This window comes from Crocodylus siamensis, chromosome 3 (genome assembly GCF_052110815.1).
Source record: "Crocodylus siamensis isolate JL-2025a chromosome 3, ASM5211081v1, whole genome shotgun sequence".
Lineage (NCBI taxonomy): Eukaryota > Metazoa > Chordata > Crocodylia > Crocodylidae > Crocodylus > Crocodylus siamensis.
Genome location: NC_143397.1, coordinates 157,448,099 through 157,469,254, shown reverse-complemented (window position 1 = coordinate 157,469,254; position 21,156 = coordinate 157,448,099). Strand labels below are relative to the sequence as shown.

The 21,156-nt window shown below is 45.5% G+C and overlaps 1 long non-coding RNA gene across 2 annotated transcripts in view; it reads left to right on the top strand.

Annotated features, from left to right (window-relative positions):
• LOC149869034 (uncharacterized) overlaps positions 1-8,372 on the top strand; it is a 44,115-nt gene extending 35,743 nt beyond the window's left edge. For both annotated transcript variants that reach the window (XR_016441061.1, XR_016441060.1), the window contains 3 exons: positions 5,065-5,170; positions 7,482-7,547; positions 8,304-8,372. This is a non-coding gene — a long non-coding RNA (uncharacterized LOC149869034). The remainder of the gene's footprint in view (positions 1-5,064; positions 5,171-7,481; positions 7,548-8,303) is intronic.
• Positions 8,373-21,156: the final 12,784 nt, after the last annotated feature.

Below are 21,156 nucleotides of genomic sequence, written 5' to 3'. Positions count from 1 at the left end.
TCAGCTACAACAACCTTCAGTGGCATCAGTGCTGACTCCCTTTGGGGCCAGAGTACTGGGAAAGGCTGATGCCCATGGCATGGTGAATGCTACTCTGGGGATTTTTTTCTCTGGGGCAACATGACCAGGATTATTCCTATGTGGCAGGGGCTAGGTGATGGCTGAGGGTGTATACTCCACACTGTGCGTTGAGTGGGCATTGAGTTCTGAAGTAGACAATGTTCCCTAGCTTTTCTTTAATAAACTAAATTTTGACTGCTTCAACATTTGATTAAAATGAGGCAAATCTCTTCTTCAGGCTGCATTACCCTGCACCCTGGTGTGTACCCCCAGTGGGGGTTACAGAGGGAGAGGACAAGGGTAATGGTGCCCAGCCAGCCTGGGTTGTGGTCAGCGATACCCAGGACATGGGCCACAGGAGCCCGGGGCTGCAGACCCATAGCCCAGTGCCAGGGTAGGGGCACTTGAAGTCCTCCATTCCTACTCATCCAGGTAGGGCTCCTGGCACATGTAAGTGAGGAAGCAGTCAGCCAGGGCTTTGCAGATCCAGAAAGCCTGATGCTATGTAGGTCCAGGGCCATCAACATTGGTGGGAGCTCTGCCTCTCCTCCCATCCCTGCACCACATGTACTCAGTCTCCAGTTGAAGTGCTCCTTCCATAAGTCCAGCTGCCCTCCATAGGGCTTCATAATCTAGGGCAGGAGGGGGCAGGCTGGGCCTCTGATGAGAATTTGGGGGGCAATGACACCACTGCTGATGAAATCTGGGACCCACTCTCCAGCAGCCAGGAGAATGCAGAGTTGAACAGAATGAGGGCATCATCCTCATCCGTTGCTTAAAAGTTGGTGGCCCAGTCATGTCCTAGATGTCTGTGTTCTGTGTGTGTGTGTGCATGTGTGCACCCACTGTACACAAATGCAGGCACACACATACACAACCCTAGTATCTGAGGCACACAGCCACACTTCGTGGGTGCAGGGTGGTCATGTGCAGGACAGCCTACTAGTGGCTTGTGACTATGAGGGTTTATGCAATGGCAAGCTGCTGCCACATCAGGTACGGGTAGCTGGCCCTGAGGTCCCACAGCTTCCATCCAGACTCACACAGGGGGACCAGCAGGATCTGCCACAGCTCCTGAGTTCCCCTGTTTGCTTGAGCATGCAGGCTGAGAAACAAAGGTATGTGCAAGTCAGGATGACAGGGCGTTGTGGGCATGGTGGCCTGCGTGCAGTAGCTAATCATGAGTAGCTTGGCCTTGGCTGTTTGACTACATTCAGGAGTCTTCAGCAGCCTGGGGAGCCCAGAGGCATACAAGAGCACCTGCTACCTGCTAGGCTTGGTCTGTACAGGCTAGCTCTGATCCTCACCCTACCAAAGGGCTAATGCGTGTTCTGTTTGTTCCCAACCTAACCTTGGATGCTTAGAGAAAAGCTCAAAAGTTTGAGTTCTTCCGTTTCAGGCTTCTTGAACTCCTGTACTTAGCTCTAAAGTACAAAAACATCTCAAATGAGTGCAGTTAATAAGGCATAAGTGGTTACAGTTAAAAAGACATTAACTTTGTCCTCAGAAGTACCAATTTTTACCTGCCTATATACTCTTTGCTGTCTTAAAATGCCACTAAACAACTTCCCTTCTTTCACCCTGCAGCCTTTAATTTTGGATTTGTGTTCATCTTATGGAAATACAAAGAGGCTTAAAAAAATCAGTTCTAAGGTTTTTTTTTCACAGGAAATACTTTGAAGAGAAATTTTCATCCTAATTCAGCCTGAATTACCCAAATAATCAATGCTGAGCTTTTCAGATTAAGAACCACAAGCCAGTGTTTTAGGTAGATACTTTATAGCTACCTTTGACTGCTCCTTTGTTGTGATATAACATATTAGCAGCATTATGAAAATAAACATCCTGACAATTGGGACACAGCTCAAGTCCCAAGGTAAGAATGTGCCTGTGGAATTTCAAAGTCAGCCCTGCACAAAGGACCAACATAAGTCCCATGAATCACTTATGTTACCAGATGATTTGTATGGTAACCAAATAGTACATCATTATACAATGTGCTAATATCCTTCAGTTCCTACCAATGCTGAACCCCCTATCATCATTGTTGTATAAAGCAACCTCCACACCATTAGTGATATTCCTTAAAAACTCATGGAATGTTAGTTAAGTCTCAGAAACTGGAGAGGGAAAAATAAAGGAACACACAACAGGACCCAGGGAGTTGTAGACCAGGATGCCTAATTTCAGTATTAAGAAAATATACTAGAACCAATTATTAGGCAAATGATTTATGTACACCCACAGGCTAATCATGTAAAAAACAAAGAAAGAAACCACCCCCCACAAACCCAGCCAACCTGAATTTGTCAAGAACAAATTCTGTCAAATCAATTCAATTTTGCTAAATTAACTGGTCTTACAAAATCAGTAGATGTGATAACTCAGATTTAGTAAGGATTATGACACTGTACCATCTCATATTTTCAAAAGCAATTAAGGGAATTATTTTTAGATTTTAATATTTAAGGTGGGTACATAACTTGTTGAATAATCTAACTTCAAAGAGTAATCAGTAGTTTGCTGTCAGACTGAGAAGTGAGATCTTGCCTGGGTTTGTTGTGAGTTCAGGAGTATTCAAATATTTTCATTAGTGCCTTGGATGATGAGATAGGGAGTATTCTCATAAAACTGCAGATGACACCAAGCTGGGAGGAGATGCAGGAACTCTGGAGGGCAAGGTTGAAATTCAAAATGAGTTTGATAAATTGGAGCATTGGACTGAAATCAATAACATGAAATTCAATAAAGACAAGTACAAAGTGCTACACTGAAGAAAGAGGAACTAAATTTACAAGTACAAAATATAGAAAAAACTAGCTAGGCAGCTGTAGCTGTTTGTAAACTGAGGCTAAGTGCAGACATTTGAGGTTATTAGGTGGAGATTAGATTGGGTTCAAAATGGCAACCCGATCTAACTTAATTTGGCCCAGGTACAGACCTTACATTCAGACTCGATCTTAGTGATTAGAAATCAATCTAAATCCATAAAAGTACATAAGTTTCACACACACATACTGGTCTAAAAATTGCGGAACCCAGTCTAAGATAAACCTGGATTGATGTAGTATCAGACTTACTCAATCTAAGTTAGACCAGAGCATGGAGTCTGCAGAGCCCCAGCTGCTGGGCCTAGCTCCAGGACTGTACTTTTTACAGCCCCCCACCAAGCACTAAACTGTTTTTAGCCTCCTAGCTCATCTCCCCCCTTGGTGAACCAGCCAGGCCAGCCCAACCCCCACCTCTGTGGACCTTGCAAGTCCCCCTGATCCTGCCAGACCCTCCTAGACTCCAGCAGCCCCCCGCACTCCATGCGAACCCTGCCTGTCCCACCATAGATCCTGCAGATTGAGTCTGCTCTCCCTCTCCGAGCACCATCTGTGGATTGTGCTTGCCCCCCATAACCCATGAACTATGCCTGCCCTGTCCCATGGGTTGTGTCTGCCCACCCATCCCTCCACAGATCCCTAGTCACCCTCAGCCTGCTTGCTCCCTCTTCCTCCCAAGCCTCCTATCCTGATTTACCTTAGATGAGGTGGCCATTTTAAACCTGATCTAACCTCCCTGTAATGTCCCCAAATGTCTGCACTTAATTTAAATTTGAGTCAACAAAATGAAATTCTGAAGTCAATTAACAGGTTTGATCTATGTAAGATATGGAAAGTAATTAGTGTATTCTACCTGGCACCAATGAAGTTACATCTAGAATATTATGTCTAGTTTAAGGCACCAGAATCTCCAAAAGATGTTGACAAGATGAAGAGAATATAGAAGAGAGAGAGAAAAAAATGACAGGCTCAGAAAGGCTTCTTCAACCTGAGTAAAAATTAGAAAAGAGAAGACAGGGCAGGAGGAATTGGGCTAGAGAGATGGACACTATATTAATTTTGCATATATGTAAAAGGATGTTAAAAGAGGATGATGATTCATTGCTTTTCATTTTCACTGAAGTTAGGACAAGTACTAACTGGCTTAATTTGTAGCAAAGAAGATTTAGCTTGAATGTTAAAGGGAAAAAAATCTAAATGTAACAAGCTACCTTGGGATCAATGGAGATTTTTGAGAACAGATTAGATAAACATCTGTCAGACTTGATCCTTTTGCAAAGCTGGGGAATGGATTAGATTATCTCTTGAGGTTTCTTCCAGTCCCACATTTCTATGATATTTGAAAGAGGCTCATTCTGTTTTCCGTAAAGTCATCAAGAATTTAGCCATTAGCTTCAATGGGAAACCAATACCAAATGTAACTCATATTCTCACTTACTTCCAATAAATTAACATTATTATCTTCATTTTACAGATGAGGATAACTTATTTAATAAATGCCAGAGAAAGCTTATTGGTAAACACCTGAGCTGGAAGTAGAACTCAAGAGTTGTTGCATCTCAATCCAGTGTTCCTATTACCTAACCCTGTGCAGCCATAGGCTATTAGCCCCCCACAAACAAAGGGGAACAGATATAGCTGCAGGGTAGCCCGGCCACAGGCTGCTGCAGTAGCAGGGAGGGGCATGCAAACTCAGATAGCTTGTGCGGCCAGGATCGTAGCCCTGGTATGTGGCTGCCCAGCATGGCAGATACGTTTTAATTTACTTTGTGACTGGGCTAGGGGGTGCAGATTGAGACCCCCACAGTGCAGGAGGGAGTGCAGCATGGGTGAATCATTAATCCCTGCCCCTGCCCCACTCCCTCCTGCAGTATGGGGATTGTCCCATGACCCAGTAGAGCTGAGGCCCATTCACCGTGAATGGGGCCCCAGCTGGGCTGGGTCATGCGACAGTCAGAGCCCGGTGGTTCATCCAGGGGCATGGGGGGAGAGCTCCTGCCTGTGCCCTGCTCCCTCCCTCACCATGGGGTCCTTGATCTGCCCCCGCCCTCAGCCCTTTCCCTTCCCCCCACTCCTTCCCCCACAGATTTACCTGCTGGGTAGGTTGTATGCAGTCAAGCGTGCACATGCTCAGCCCCTCAAAATAATTTTTTCTCCCTTCACTTATGCTTTGCAGAGTAATGGTCACTTACAAGATACCTGTATAATATGCAGAACAACAGGACCTAGATCTGGATGAAGAAGAGACCCTTAGGAATTTCCACAATAAAATGGATAGAAATGTAAGTCTCATAAAAACCCAGTGAGACTGTGATTTCAACTCAAGCACTTTTGAAAGATTTCACTTGGCAGTAATAAACTTTAATGCATTTTAAAAAGAAAATGGGATAAAAAAGCCCATAAATGTTTGTGGGAGTACAAAATGTATTTCTGAGGGATACCATGCTTACAAAAAGTATACTTGTAATGGCAGCTGTCTTCTGTGCTTGGAAGCATGACTTTAAAACAATTCACTTTGCCAAAGATGGGTGTTAATCTGAAAATGATTTGCTTGCCACACAGCAATATGACTAAAACAACAAGATACCTCACCTGTTTCTTGTGTTTGGATGGGTGTGAAAATATGTTTCTTTTAGCACATTGGCAGGCTTACTGTAGCAATGTTTAGGTTCTGCTTGAGAACAAAGTTACTCTAGTTATTTCCCCACCTTCCTAAAAAAGATTTCTCAAGAGAGCTTTTCCAGATGCAAAATCAACAAAAAAAAATCATAGTCTGTCTTTTTTACCCAGATAATTATGCATCACTGTATGTTGCTCAGCCATCTTTCCTTCATTTTAGTGCTCTAAATAACTGGGTTAAAATACCCCTTCCTCCTTGTGACTGCAAAGAATATGCTACCCTGTTTTCTTTCTGCTGAAGAGCTAATAATGAGAAAATATTATGTCTGTCTTTGGCAAGTAGAGGCCCCTGGAGAAATCTCCAGAGCTATTTTCACTAGCATCTCATTACAAGTTGGAACCTTTATCATTTTTTAACTTACTGTAAGAATTTGTGTGTGTGTTTGTGTGGTTTTTCCTTTGAAGTTCAAATTTTTTCTGAGATTTTTGTTTTTTAAGGCCAGCATCAAAGAAGGTCTCTACACTAGTGCCTCTGAGAGAAACAGACAATTGTCTTCTTCCAAGTATTAAAGATCATTTCGCATCCAGCTTTCAAGTGCCTGCCACTTTGGGAAATGTTTACGTCCAAACTTCATACTCTTCACTAATAAATAAATTGGGGAAAAAATAATCATTGTCAGCACACATTTAAAGTGTAAATGTTATTTGAGCTAATTGTACTCTGGAAAAAGATGAGATGTAAAATTAGTCCCAGGACCCATACTTGTTTCTGTTGGCATAGACATAGGTTCTTGAAGGAGGGAGGTCTCAAGGGAAGGAATGTCACTGCATCTCTGCCAAAACAGGGCCCAAAATGAGCAGTAGTGGGGTATGGCTAAGACAGATGTCATGTAAGCCACTATCACTGTATGTACAGATATTTGCTGTTCCAAAAGAAACTCTCCTGGGAGTTATTTAACCTTGGTTGTTCCCAGCTTATTTTTCTCCTGGGTCAGCCATTTTTATTCTGGGAGAAAAAGCTGGAATATCTGAACATCAATGACTTTCCCAGGACAAACTTAATGTCTGTATGATCTGTGTCTTTTCTGGAGCCAGGGACAGATTTAGGGGGTTGCAGTCCATACCCACCATTTGCTGCCAGTTCACTGGTGATAGCTCCAGTCTTGGCTGCCAGATTCATGTGCAGTGAACTCTTCACTATTACTGCGTCCCTCTTTTGCCATTCTGGATCTGCCACTGCCTGGTGCCTCCAGGAAAATTTAGAGTTTCCATAGTGTCTGACTGGAAATCTGTAATACAAGAGTGACCTCCAGCCTCAGGGGCAGGGCAGATGTTTCATGGTATAATTCCTACTTGTTAATAGATTTCAAACAAGCACATAACAATGCTTGAACTGTACAGTTACATTGGTCTTTATACAAGGCCATATTGAACTATAAAACTGAGGAAATGACTGATTTTATATGAGTTCGAGCAAAAATAATGTACAAATATTTAAACTTTTCACCTTTTTGAAAACAAAATATTCTTTATCAATGAGCCCCATTTAACAGCATGTCACATGGTATGTGAATTAAAAAACTGACCCTGTATCTTGAACCATAATCAACAGTAATCCATCCTCACTCACATTTATGACAGAATTATTTAAAATCTTGAATATCAAACAAAACAATGTGAACACCTGGTAAAGGACTGTACACATCATATTTCTGGATAGTGTATTCAGGGATAGAATTCTCACTTCAGGAGCAAGGGGGTAAGTCTCAAACTTTGAATAAGTTCCTGTTTTTAGCTGTACATGCTAAGAAAATAACTTATTTTCTTATAAACAACATTACATGTTCATCTAAAAATGTTACAAAGTGTTTATTTTTCAATTCTTCTGAAAAGGAAAATATCTGATAGGTATCTTTTATAGACTGACACCCTGATTACCTATTGCGAATTGTATGTTCTTGATCTTTTTTTCAGATCAAAAAAGAAGATAATATTAATAAGGATGAAAGCAGAATAAATTACTTCAAAAAATCTGCAGAGGTAAACAGTATCAAGTGTAAACTTTAAGTGACTGAATCTAAGCCTTCTGTTTGATTTTGTGTCAGAATATTTCCCTCCTCCTTTTTCTCCATTATTAATGAGAAGGACTTAAAGCTGATTGCACCATCAGTGCATGTCAAGATGAACGTGGATGTTTGGTTCCCCAGAGACAAGTAATGGTGGCATGCCTTGCACTGCCACTACTTGTCCCTGGGGAATGCCCATGTCACATGTACTTTTGCATGCAGCAGCTTACCTTGGGTGGGGTAGGGGAGTCTAGAGCCAGCACTGGGCTGGCTGCATCAGACTGGGGCCTTGGGGTCCTCCTGGGGCAGCAGCAGTGCTGATTCTGCTGCAAGGAGCCTGGCTGGCAGCCACAGTGTGGCTCGGCTCTGCTTTTGAGCAGTGTGTGCTACCTGTACATGTGATGTCCAGGGGTCAAAAAAGCCCATGAAAAAAAGGGTGGAGCAGCCCACGCAAGGGGCAGCATGCCCTTGCAGTGTGGAGGAGAACATCTAAATGTGCAATATGTAGTGCCACAGACATGTTTGTGTGGTGCCACATATTGCACAGCCGCGCTAATCTGGACACAGCCTCAGAATGTAAAATAATAATACTCATTTCCATTTTCATTTTAAAATGTTTTCTTTATTTAGAATCACTTCCATTTGTAGTTTTAGATGTCTCTGTTTTTTTCAGAGAGACTGTCGCTGAGTGAAGTCCTCTTTTCATGATGTTCTTTCATTTTTGCGTCAGGTGAAATTACTAACACGGACCAAAGAGGCACGTTTTGGTCAGAGAGACACTGTAGACTTGTTCTGGCAAGTATGCATTTTTCTGCTTTCTCTTTTTCTCTTTTTCTTGATGGACCACAAAAATTGATGACATAAAAGAAAACAGTAACTTGTCCAGTTTCAGACTCAATGTTATCTCCTAAGAAACTTTTCGTTTTTAGTTTCTTAGACTATGAAGGTTGAGTAGAAGATCAAGAAGATTGATAAAATCTTCATTTACAAACCCATTCATTTGACTAAAAAAAAAAAATGCCAGCTTTGCTTAGGCCTAGTAAAATTATCTAAGTGTGCCACTAATAAATCTTTATTATTATTTTATTTAATTCTGTAGTGATCCTAGACTCAAAATTATTTTCACTAGTAGTATCTTCAATTATGTTATCTCTGGTGCACAAAATTCTGCTCATAGGGAAAAGACTAGCCATATCTGCATCTATCTTTCCTCAGTACTGACATTATTAGGCAAAACTATAGGTGACATAAGTTATTCTACTTCAAATACCATTTTTGGAGAAAACCGTGTAAGTGGTGATGCACAGTGAATTAAAGTAAATTAATCTGATAATATAAGTGAATTGAACAAGCTGTGAAATATAAATATTTTAATCACTTCTTGATCCAGAAGTACCTCATCTACAAAATGAGCAATTACATTCTACCTCATGGGAGTAGGCTCTAATTATGAAGCAGTGAGATGGTGCTAAACACAAAATGCATGTAAATATCAACATCAGGCCCTTTAATTGCACATTTGTAATATGATCAGGTATGCTTCTTTTCTTTTACAAATCCTTGTGTTTGGAGCAGGTGACTTACTTTTGTCATGGGCACTTAGCTAGATTACAATAAGAAACTGGGCAAGCTATTTAAAACAACCATGTGTGTTACTGTTGTTGTTATAATTATTGTACTGAAAGGTTAATCAGAAAGTTGTATACATACTTTAAGAAGAACTGATTTAGATAGATACCAGTTGTGCAGGCAGACAAGGAAGCAAAGTTCTAATAAAAAACCATGAATAATAGTGACTACAAGATGACTATAAAAGAGAATTTTGAAAAACTTGAGTTTTGGGTCTCCATTTAATGGTAGGAATTAAACCCAATCATTTTGTCAGCCTGTGTCTGGTAGGTGGGTGCTCTCAAGGCCAATTCACGGACTCATTTCTGCATTTGGTACACATAGAGCAGGAATAGGTAGACAAGGCCATTGTAACGGAGTCACGTAAGTGCCCTGTGACTGTGAGGGTGATTGGCAGAGCTGCCAATCACCCGGGCAGCTCAGGTGCCGGTTACCAGGGTGACCAGGTGGGTCAGGTGGCTAGAAGGGGGCAGGGCCGGGCCTTTATAAACAGCTTAGGCCGGAGCCTGCCTGGCAGTTCTCCCCGGCTGCCGCAGGAGCGGGAGCTCTGCGGCTGAGCTGAGCGGCCAGAGTCAGTGGTTGCTGCCGTGTTGGGCTGATGCGCTGCGATGAGGCGGGGAACCACGATACTCTAAAGTGAGGTAGGGTTACAAGCCCCAGACGGGCTTGGAGTTTATTATGAGCAGGAGGCTCTATTGTTTGGGTTGCAGCCATCGGGATTGAATTTGTTACAGTTAATCCAGAGGACTGGGTGAGGCTGTAGGGGAGCGAGGAGGCCTCAGGGGAGCTCCCCAGCAGCCTGGGGGTTCCTGGTGCCCAGCTAGGGCACAGTGCCAGAGGGGCACTATTGTTTGTGCCAGAGGGGCATTATTGTTTGTGCCAGAGGGGCGCGGTTTGCGCTGGCAAGGCGCGGCGAGAGGGGTCAGAGACCCCAGCCCATACGGGCGGCATTTGCCCAGTGGGGGCAACGGCCGCCCAGTGCCAGAGGGGCACTAGTGTTTGAGCCAGGGAGGGCAAGGCCCTAGAGCGGGCCAAGAGAGAGCGCGAGGTGCGTGGTGTCGACCCCAGAGAGGGCAAGGCCCCAGAGCGGGGCAGAGAGAGAGAGAGAGCAGGCGAGGGACGACAGCAAGGGCGCCGGTAGTAGGGCGGTGGTAGCGAGCCAGGCCCAGGGGGCGCCAGCAATAGCTGGATGCCGGCGAGACAGGCCCAGGGTGCAGGGAGTGGGCTGGAGGATAGGAGCCCGGCCCAAGGGGGTGCCAGGCGGGGGAGGAGCCCAGGGTGCCCGAGAGAGAGAGAGAGGGCACCAGAGGGGCGAGGGACTGTACAACATCCCACGGAACAGCTGCGAGGCTTGGGGCGTGCTGAAGGGGAGGTTGGAGGCACGCATAGCCCTTAAGGCGGGGCGCATAGAGATGCCCCATTTCGGAGTAGGGGCAGGAACATCGGTACCGTTAACTAGGGGAACAGAGGCAGCCTCCCATACAACTTATTTGTCATCAAAGTCGTGGCGGGCGAGGATTCAAGGGTGCCCAGTCCACCCTAACGTGGTGGTAGGGGGTGCTAGGGAGTTCACGGCCGCTCCTAGGCCCCACTCCCTCACAGCCATGTTTATCAGCAGTACTCTCAATAGAAACTGCACCATGACTACAAGAAAGAATTTTCAAAACTATCCTGAATTTTGTGCCTGTAGGAGGCAGTAGGTATTAAGTCCAGTCTTTTTGTCACTGAAGTCAATGGAAAAATATCTAATAGAACTGGGTTGTGGCAGAGACCTCTGAGGGCACAGATAAAGTAATTTAGATGTCTTATTTTTAGGTTTGAGGATGTTAACATTTTTTTGGAACGCAAACTAGGCAAGGCATTTGAGGCCAAATCTACATCACGTTTAAATATGTAGCACTCTATTGAAGCCAACTTTTGCACTTGTAGTGGATACCTGTATTGGTTATTACAGGGGTGAGGTCCCTCCCACCCTAACCACTACTGTGAACACACTGAGCAGAATTCTTAATTCTCAGATTAATTGAGTCTGCTGAACGTCCTAATTAGCACACTCCAGCAGCCTCCGTGTTACATATATTCAGCACTCTCACATTTCAAAATGGTGGCAGTGGAGCTTTAACTAAATCTCATCAAACAAGCTTTAGTTAAAGGGCCCCCACCACCATTTTGAAGCATGGGACCCTGAATACATGTGATGCTGCAGGCACTTTAATTGGAGCTGGTCTTAGAGCTGCTTTAATTAAAGCATCCCCTCCACCCCAGAGCATATGTTTAGATGCCATAGATGTCAAAACATCTGAGTATATTCAGTAGGGTGCACACTAGCTTGTCAAGTAGATAGCTACATATGCACACCACTGTATGTGCATAAGTCATGAAACTGTAGCTGGACATAACATCCATGAGCAAAGAGAGATGGTTGGCTGTATTAGTCTGAAGTCAGTCAGAAGGTAGCATAGATATGCACCTTTATAGACTAACTGAATAGTATATACAGAAAAAGAGCTTTGCTTGTATGCTGTTTACAGTACTCCCTTATCCCTTTTCCTTCCCTCTAGCTTTGCCACCTATTGTAGTCTAATAACTTGTTCCACTTTAGACTTTGCAATATGTTCTCCTTTCACAGAATCTGATGAAGTGAACTTGGGTTCATGAAGGCTTGTGCTCTCTCTCTCTCTCTGTATACATATTATTTAATTGGTCTATAAAACCTCCAAAAATCATCACCAGTAGGAGTTAGAAAAAAGATGAGAACCATCCCACATTTTAGCTCTAATAGCTAAATGGTTAGGGTATTTGTCTAGGAAGCAACGTCCAGAGGAGCTTGAACTTGAGTCTCTGACATCCCACCGCACCATGAGGTAGGTAGTATTCTCTGTTTAGCAATCCTTGTTGAAGCAGGCCTATTGACTAGCCAAGAGAAGGAAATACTAGGGTCAGGAGGAAAAGAAGAAGCTAGAGGGTACATTTCTCATTGAGATGGGTGCCCTCTGTAGTTAGAGATGATATCATAATATATATACATAACGGAACGAGAAGTTGCAATGGACAGCAATACATCTAATATTGAAGTGTTTGACTTCACAAAGTTAATATTACTTTATTACATTTTAATGTAATTTACATTTTGAAAGGAAAAATGATAAAATTCAATTTTTGTGTGTTGCTATAATAGTCTCTCAGAAGGGAACATCATTATGGGTGTTATCATATAAGCTGCTGTATGTTCTTAAATTAGTATCACAATCAGGCTCTCTGGATGTGTTACAAATGTTTTAGTTACGTCTTTTGAAATCAGGCAATCTGACTCTGTAATGTGATAAGTGACTACAGTATTGATTATGTCTGCTGGAAGTGTGACCTAAGCTCCTGTCCAGGAGGCCAGTACATGGCCCAGGCACCACATAAATCCTGTCTAAATCCTCTTTTGTTGGATTAAGTTATATTTAAATGGCACATATGGCCTGTGTTTTAAAACAAAGCATACTTTTGAAAAATGAAATTGAGCCTACAGTTTACTGGAGTAATAAAACAGAATGCAATAAGAGGAACTGATTTGTTAAAAGAAATGAGACGCTATGAGGAATTTCATTCTGTTTTCAGTCTTTCTACAGAAATGAAAATTAAACATAAAAAATCAGTGTTGCCAAATCTCATCTGAGATAATAATTACCACAAATATATCTTTCATGTAAATCTAAATGTCCATAATGCACTCTTCTTGATAGTGATATGAGGAAGAGTGGCATTATTTTTATCAATGGATACAGAAGAATTCTTACAATTACACCACATGTTCTTTGCTTAATTTACTACTACTTCTAGAGAAAACCAATTGTTTCCTGAGACATTTATTTCCAAGATACTGACTTCAATTTTACTGTAGTGAAATCCTAAGAGGAATCACCTTCATTTTCTTATTCCAATTCCAATATATTCTACTGCAGAAATATTGCCTTTGAGAAACACATGCTTCTTTTCAGATGCAGATGAGTGACAAATGGCATTCAGTAAGCTGATCTTTGAATTGTTGAGATTTCTGTGTAGCTTGCACCAGTTTAAAACACTATTATGTGGCAGTATTAGTTTTCAAGGTTATGACATCATGACAACCAGTGGAATACACATCAGGAGGATGTCAAAATACCCTTACTGCACTAGACTATCTTATCCCGGAAAGGAATAAGAGAAACTTAGAAATACTGTATGTTAGCTGGACCTTGAATATAGGTGCTCAGGAATATGTGGTGCTGTTCTTGGGTGACAAATAAAACAGAGAAGGATGGACAATGAGAAGAACCATACCTTTATTAATCTTGTGCAGTCTTAAACCCAGTATATAGAATTTTCTTCTGATATAAAACACACCTGCAGATTGGATTCTAAGCATATTTCCCTCCCTAGTGCTAACTGATTGTAAAGAAGAATGGATGTGTATTACCCTCCCTTTTTAAGAGAGATATACCAGGTTTAAGCACAGGAGGCACAGCTTTTAAGCAGCCATAAATTAACACTTCTTTATTAACTTCAATGATGGTATGTACAATTCCAACCAGCTGAAAACATGGCTTCTTCAGGTTCATGACTTAGGACATGAGATGTACAGTAGGGTTATGCAAAACAGCACCATTCTGCTTCTACTTCTATTCTGATGTTTCGCTGGACAGTGTTTTGTTTTGAGTTTAGTTTCATTTTGAAAGCATCGTTCCATTGGGCTGCAAGTGCCCAGCAGCTTGCAGCCCAGTGGAGGCAGGTGGCATGTAGCACTGGGGCTGTGCTTCACCTCCCTCAACAGGGCTCATTGCCCAGTGGCTTTCAGCCCTATGGAACTGAGCTCAGTGGCGGGGGGCAGAGTGGAGCACAGACTCTGCCACCTCCTGCCACCGGGCTAAGCTCCATGGGGCTGGTGAAGCTGATCAGAGTGCAGCCTGGTGGTGGGAAGTGGGCAGAGCCAGTGTTGTGCTCTGATCTCCACCAGCCCCATGGAGCACAGAGGCAGGGAGAGCCAGGGCTGTGCTCCCTCCTGGCTGTACTTAAAGTGCAGCCTTGGCTCTCCCCTGCTTCCCACCATGTGGCTGCTGCTTTGAAACTTGAAACATTTTGAAACTTTTGAAATATTTCAACTGGCCTTATTTTATTTTGAGGCTGTTTTGAAGCCCTTCATTTCATTTTGATTTTGTTGTTTCAAGCTCAAAACAAGTCAAAACAGCATCAAAATGAAACAGCCGGAAAAGCTTTGCACAGTCCTAACGTGCAGCTCTCTGCTGTAACTAGTGCTATGAGTTACAACAACCCCCCTGACCCACCTGATGTTCACCGTTGGTTCAGAGAAGTGGGGGATCAAGCTCCACTTTGAAGCAGATCCAGGAGGACCTGCCTGTCCGCAACTTCTCTCCCTTAGTTTCGCCTCCTTTTCTCCCAGCTCTGGTGCTGTCTAAAGGATGGGAGCGGGTAAAGGGAGGGTGAGGGAGCTGTAGACTGAGGTTTGCCCAGCCTGCACTGGAGGGGGAGCAGGTGGATTGCATCCTCTACCTCTCCCCCTCCCAGCCTGCAGACAGGGGTTGCATCAGCCCAGACCTGCTTGCACACAGAGACTGACAGATGTTAATGAAGGTGTTCCACTTTGAAGCTCCTTCATCTGAATCCTCATATAGTGAGGGTTCATTTGTCATGGATTCAGGCACTTTTAAAGTGCTCTGCAGCCATGCACTTCTGCCAGGGAATGACTGTACAGCTTCTTTCAAGCAGCTGATCTCATGACAAAACATCACTTCTGTCAGTGCTTTTAACAACACAAACTAGTTTGGATCCCTCCCTTCCCCCAAGAGCCTGATCATTCTCTAATGTAATACATGTAATACATTCTCTAATGTAATAAAAATCTCAGACTCTGGTACATTTGTTGGCTTTGCTGCCTCTCGGCATCTTCTTGGCTGACTCCCTTGTTACCTCATATTTTGTGGCCCTTTAACTTAGGCGTTGGACCCTCCTGTGGAGTACCATCTCTAGCCCCTCCTTGTGAGTGTCCAGGGTCTCTGCTTGGCCTGGAGGGGTGATCCTGCAGTTCCCTCCCTACTGCATCCCCCTTGCTGCTTTCCCACTACCAGCTTTTATTCTTGCTGACCGGCGTTCTGGGATGACATCATGAGGGCACGCTGGCCCCAGCTGCAGAGAAAAGCAGCTGACAAAACATGCAGGTGCTCCACCCCTTTGAGGCTCATCTGGCCTGGCTATGTCCGGAAGGGGTGAGTTTGCCCTGTCTTCAGAGTTTTTTTTTTTTTTTTTCCATTGCCATGGCAGGTTATCTCCGCTGCAACCCACACCAGGGAAGGGGTCTCCTGCCCCTTTCTTATCATCCCCATGGGGCAATATACTATTTTAGTTTTTGTTAGGTTTTTAAAATAAAGGTTTGCATGAACATTATAACATAAGTGAGTCAATCCTAGTTTCAGGTTCTCAGACCAATTTATACTACAATAAACTGAACAAACATAAATAAGTCAAAAATCTTCTTTCTTTCTCCAGGTATTGAGAGGTATAATTTTCACTCTGGGGGAGAACCCCAGTACAGTAGCCTGCCTTCTCTTCCTCTTGTGCTTTGTCCTGGTGTTCTTAAGCCTCTTCGTGGCTTCATCCTTATTCATGGGTTATCACTTCCTGCTGGCTCCCAGCCAGGTACACTATCAGCTGCTGGCTGCCTGCATCTGGGTTCCAAACCCTTGAGGGCTACCCACCTTTTTCCACAATAGTACATGCTCCAAACAAGAAGGTACTCTAATGTAGGTAATGGGAGTCTTTTCTCTCTAAGTTAAAGTGTTTAAAAAAGGTCATATTTGTTACTTTTTAGCTATCACAGAAAAAGGACGAGTCATTTTTCTAAATTATTTTTTTTCCCTAAATGATCATACTCCATTATGTGACTGGAGGGATAAAGTTTAATAATTTTTTGTCTTATCTATTAGCTAAACAGCACATGATGAATGAGATGAACACTAATCCCAGAGGATAAGTGTTATTAAATCTCTTTCTTTTGCAGTTCATTGTAGTATATCATAGAATCATAAAATCATAGAAGTAGGGTCGGAAGGGACCTTGTAGATCTTCAAGTCTGACCCCCTGCCTGGGAAGGAGAAAAACTGGGATCAAATTACTCCAGCCAGGTAGGCATCAAGCCTCTTCTTAAAGACCCCCAGGGTAGAAGCCAGCACCACTTCCCTTGGAAGTTGGTTCCAGATCCTAGCTGCCCTAACTGTGAAGTAGTTCTTATGGATGTCTAGTCTAAACCTACTCTCCAACAACTTATGGCCATTATTCCTTGTTATGCCAGGGGGCACTAGGGGAAACAAGGTCTCTCCCAAACCCTTCTGGTCCCCCGTAGTGAGTTTATAGATGGTGAAGGCTGAACAGGTTAATGTCCTGCAGTCTGTTATTGTAGGGTCTGCCCTGTTGTCCCCGGATTATGCGGGTGGCCCTCCTCTGGACCCTCTCAATGTTGTCCACATCCCTCCTGAATTGGGGCACACAGAACTGGACACAGTACTGCAGCTGTGGCCTGACCAGCATTGCATAGAGGGGGAGGATCACCTCCTTGGCCCTACTTGAGATGCACCTGTGGATGCATGACAAGGTTCAGTTAGCCCTGCCAACCGTGACCTTGCATTGTCGGCCCATGTTCATCTTGGAGTCAGTAATGACTCCAAGATCCCTTTCTGCCTCTGTGCTCTCAAGAAGGGAGTTTCCTATCTTATAAGTGTGCTGATGGTTACTACTGCCCAAGTGCAATACCCTGCATTTGTCAGTATTGAAACGCATCCTGTTTTTGTTAGCCCACCCCTGTAACCTATCCAGGTCTTGCTGCAGTCTTTACCTCCCTACTAACATGCTCACCTCACCCCAAATTTTGGTATCATCAGCAAATTTAAACAGGTTGCTTTTCACCCTGTCGCCCAAATTGCGGATAAAGAAATTGAACAGCGCGGGCCCAAGGACGGAGCCCTGGGGGACTCCGCTGCCCACTTCCCCCCAGGTCAAATATGACCTGTCCATCACCACCCTCTGAGTACAACCCTTCAGCCAATCCACAATTCATCTGACTGTGTAGGCATCAATGCCTAGTTTTTTTAATAAGGATGGGGTGGGAGACGGTGTCAAAGGCCTTGCTGAAGTCCAGAAAGACTATGTCCACGGCAACACCTGCATCCAATGCTTTTGTGACCTGATCATAAAATGCAATCAGGTTGGTCTGACATGACCTGCCTCTAATGAAACCATGCTGGTTGCCCTTAAGCATCATCTCTGAAGCTGGCCCATCGTAGATGTGCTCCTTGATGATCTTCTCAAAGAGTTTCCCTAGGATTGAGGTAAGACTGACGGGCCTGTAGTTGCCCAGGTCCTCCCTCCTCCCTTTTTAAAAGATAAGGACCACGTTGGCTATCTTCCAATCATCTGGCACCTGGCCCGAGCACCATGAGTGCTTGTAAAGCCATGCCAAGGGCCCTGCAATAACCCCTGCTAGCTCCCTCAACACCCTGAGGTGGAGAGCATCTGGATCCACTTATTTGAACACGTCCAGCCCCTCCAGAAGCTCTCTAACCCGGTCCTCCCCAACCTGAGGTCTGGAGGCGTTCCCCTCAAGTCCATCTTGCATCATGGTGGGGAAGTCCCGGTCCCCGCACAAGAAAACGGAGTTGAAGTATTGGTTAAAGAGGTCTGCTTTCTCTGGCACAACCACCAGATTGCCCAGAGAATCTTGCAGGGGTCCCACATTTCCCAGTGTTTTCTTCATCCTCCCTATATATTTGAAAAAGGACTTTATATTATCTTTGATCTTGGATGCTAGTCCTAGCTCTATGTCCGCCTTAGCTTTCCTGACAGCCCCCCTACAGGCCCGAGCAGAGGAGGTATACTCCTCTTTGGAGATAACACCCCCCCTTCCACCAGTTGTATGCCGCCTTTTTGGCAATCATGCATTCCGGGACACCCTTGGTGAGTCAGGGGGGCTTTCAGGCACTCTTGTTGGGATGGTCACCCCTTGGGCCCTGAGTATCGTCTCCTTAAGGAATGACCACTCATCTTGGGCACTGAGTTCCCCTGCTCTCGAGAACCCCAGCACCACTCCCACTAATCTCCTCAACTTGTTGAAGTTGGCCCTCTTGAAGTCTGGGGCTACCGCCTTGCTGCAGGCCCTTGACACCCTGGGCTGGATGGTGAATTCCAGCAAGCAATGATCGCTATCACCCAGGTGGACAAGATCCTGGAGGCCCCTTACCAGGTCATCGCCTGGTCCAACAGGGCATTTCCTCTGGTGGGACTGTGCACCTCCTGAATTAAGTGGAGGTCCTGTATCTCGGCCAGGAACCTCCTGGAACGATCCGACCTGGCTTACTCTTCCTCCCAGCAGATGTCCGGGTAATTTAAATCACCCATGATAACTACATCCCTTGCCTTAAGTGCCTCTGCAAGCTGGCCCAAAAATTCCCGGTCCAGCTCCTCCCCCTGGTTGGGGGGTCTGTAGTAAACCCCCACCGTTAGAGCCTTCTCCCCATGGCCCCCTTGTATCTTGACCCAGAGCACTTCAGCTTGCCCCTGATCTGACCCCATTCTGCTGCCATAGGATGTGTATTGCTCCTTGACATAGAGCGCCACACCCCCAACTTTCCTTCCTTCTCTATCCTGCCTGCAAAGCCTATAGCCCCTAATGCTAACTGCCCAGTTGTGGGATGAATCCCACTTCGTTTCTGTAAGCCCTATTATGTCTGGGTCTGAACTGGCTATTCTGAGGGAGAGTTCCTCCTGTTTGTTCCCCATACTACGAGCATTGGTATATAAGCATTTAAGGCCTTGCCTAGCTGTGTGTGCCACCCCCTGATTTGGGAGACTGTCTGGACCCCTGTTTCTTACCTGGGCACTCCTTGCATTTGTCACCTGTCTTGCTCGGGTGGTGTCTCCTCATCTTCCTGTGGCCCCCTCCCCCGGCGAGGCTAATTTAAAGCTCGCTGTATGAGATCAGCCAACCTGGAAGAGAAGACATGCTTACCTTTAGGAAAGAGGTGAAGCCCATCCCACCCCAGCAAGTCCCCCGCCTGAAAGCATGGGTCATTATCTAGGAACCCAAGGCCTGCCTTGTGGCACCAACTGCATAAGTGCTGGTTGACCTCGCAAATGCAGGCCTCATGTTGATGTCTTCACCTACTCACCAGAAGAAGAGAGGAGAATACCACCTGTGCCCCCGTCTCCTTCAGCTTGTCCCCCAGAGCCTTGAAATCCTTCATAATGCGGTCAGGGTTGCCCCTGGCCAAGTCATTCATTCCCACGTGGATAACAACCATGGGGTACTCGTCTGCAGATCGGATGTAGGCTGGGATCCTCTCCATGATGTCCTTAACCCTAGCCCCAGACATGAAGCAGACCTCTCGCGTCATGGGGTCAGGCCAGCAGATAGGACCTTCCAATCCTTGTAGGATGGAGTTTCTGATGACAAGGTTCTGGTGTTTCTTGCTGCTGTTGTTCGCTCTTTGCTCATTCTTTGTCATGTGGGGAGTGGCATCGTCCTCACTGGAGGAGATTCCTCTGTCTTTCTCCGTGTCAGCTGCCAGGGCATCGAACCTGTTTCCCAGGTGAACCCAGAGAGCTTCCACCACTCTAGGCCCAGCAGCTCTGGATTTGGACACCTTCTGCCACTCCTGCATTGGATGCATCTCCTGTGGGGGCTGTACAGTGGATGACCGGGCCTGCAGATAACAGAGAGAGGCATCAATTTCATCCTCTGCATCCCTGATCCCCCTCAGCCTGCTCACCTCAGCCTGGAGCTCCCTCACCTGCTCCTCCAGGGCCCTAAGTTGTGCACAGGACGGACATGCAAGGGGACCACCAGGCCCCACCTCCCCCAGGACCCCACTGAGCCCCCCCACAGACAGGGGGCAAGGAGCCACTGACCCTGCCATGATCTCCGTCTGGGTGGAGGCCTCAGAAGAGCCCATGGCAGGTGGCAGCAGCAGGGCGGGACTCCTGGCAGCTGTGCTCCGAGTCTGCACCATGTCTGCAGAGCCGTGCCTACAGCTTATGCTCGCTGGAGGTGCCGCTCTTGGTAGCTATCTCACGCCCGCCTTACATGAACGCTGGCGCAAATACTGGTGCGCCCTTACAGAGTGCACTTGTTTGCACTCACTGTTTGCACACGCTGCCTGCATGTGCCTCGGGAACGCGGCTCCCTGTCGGGCAAGCTAAGAAGGCTCTGAAGGGATTCCCCTCTGGATCCACCTCAACTGCGCTGTACCCTCTGCCCCACTTATCTTAGGGGGAATCAGCTGTTGCTGCCCCCGCCACTGTCTCCTCCGCAGCTGCTGCCTTCAGCGCCGAGGTAAGGGGGTACACGTGTGGCACACGTGCGCCCTGCTCCCTCTGCTCCTGCTCCCCAACTGCCAGGGGAATTTCAAACCATGGGCTTTTTAAATCCCGTGGTTTGAAATTCCCGCGGTTGATCCCTCAGCCTATCAGGCCTTCTGGCTAGGCCGGAAGTGCGTGCTGGTGGCTCCGCCCCCTACCAACCCTGCCGCTTGGATCCTGGGGTGGCAGGCAATATCATGCTAAGGGACTATCATTCATATGCTTCTCCATAGATTCTTCTCAGGCAAATCATGGACATCATTTTCCTGTTATACTCGGCCTTAGTGAGGTTGCAGCTGGAGTACTGCATCCAGGTTTGGGCTACAGAATTCACAAAGGATGTGGAGAAGCTTGAGAGAGTCCAGAGGAGAGCCACACACATTATCAGAAGTCAGGAAAACAGACCTTATGATGAGAGGCTGAGAGCCATGGGACTCTTCAGCCTGGAAAAGCACAGGCTCAGGGGTAATCTGGTGGCCACTTGTAAGTTTATCAAGGGTATTCACCAAGATCTAGGGGAACATCTGTTCACCAGAGCACTCCAAGGGATGACAAGATTGAACAGT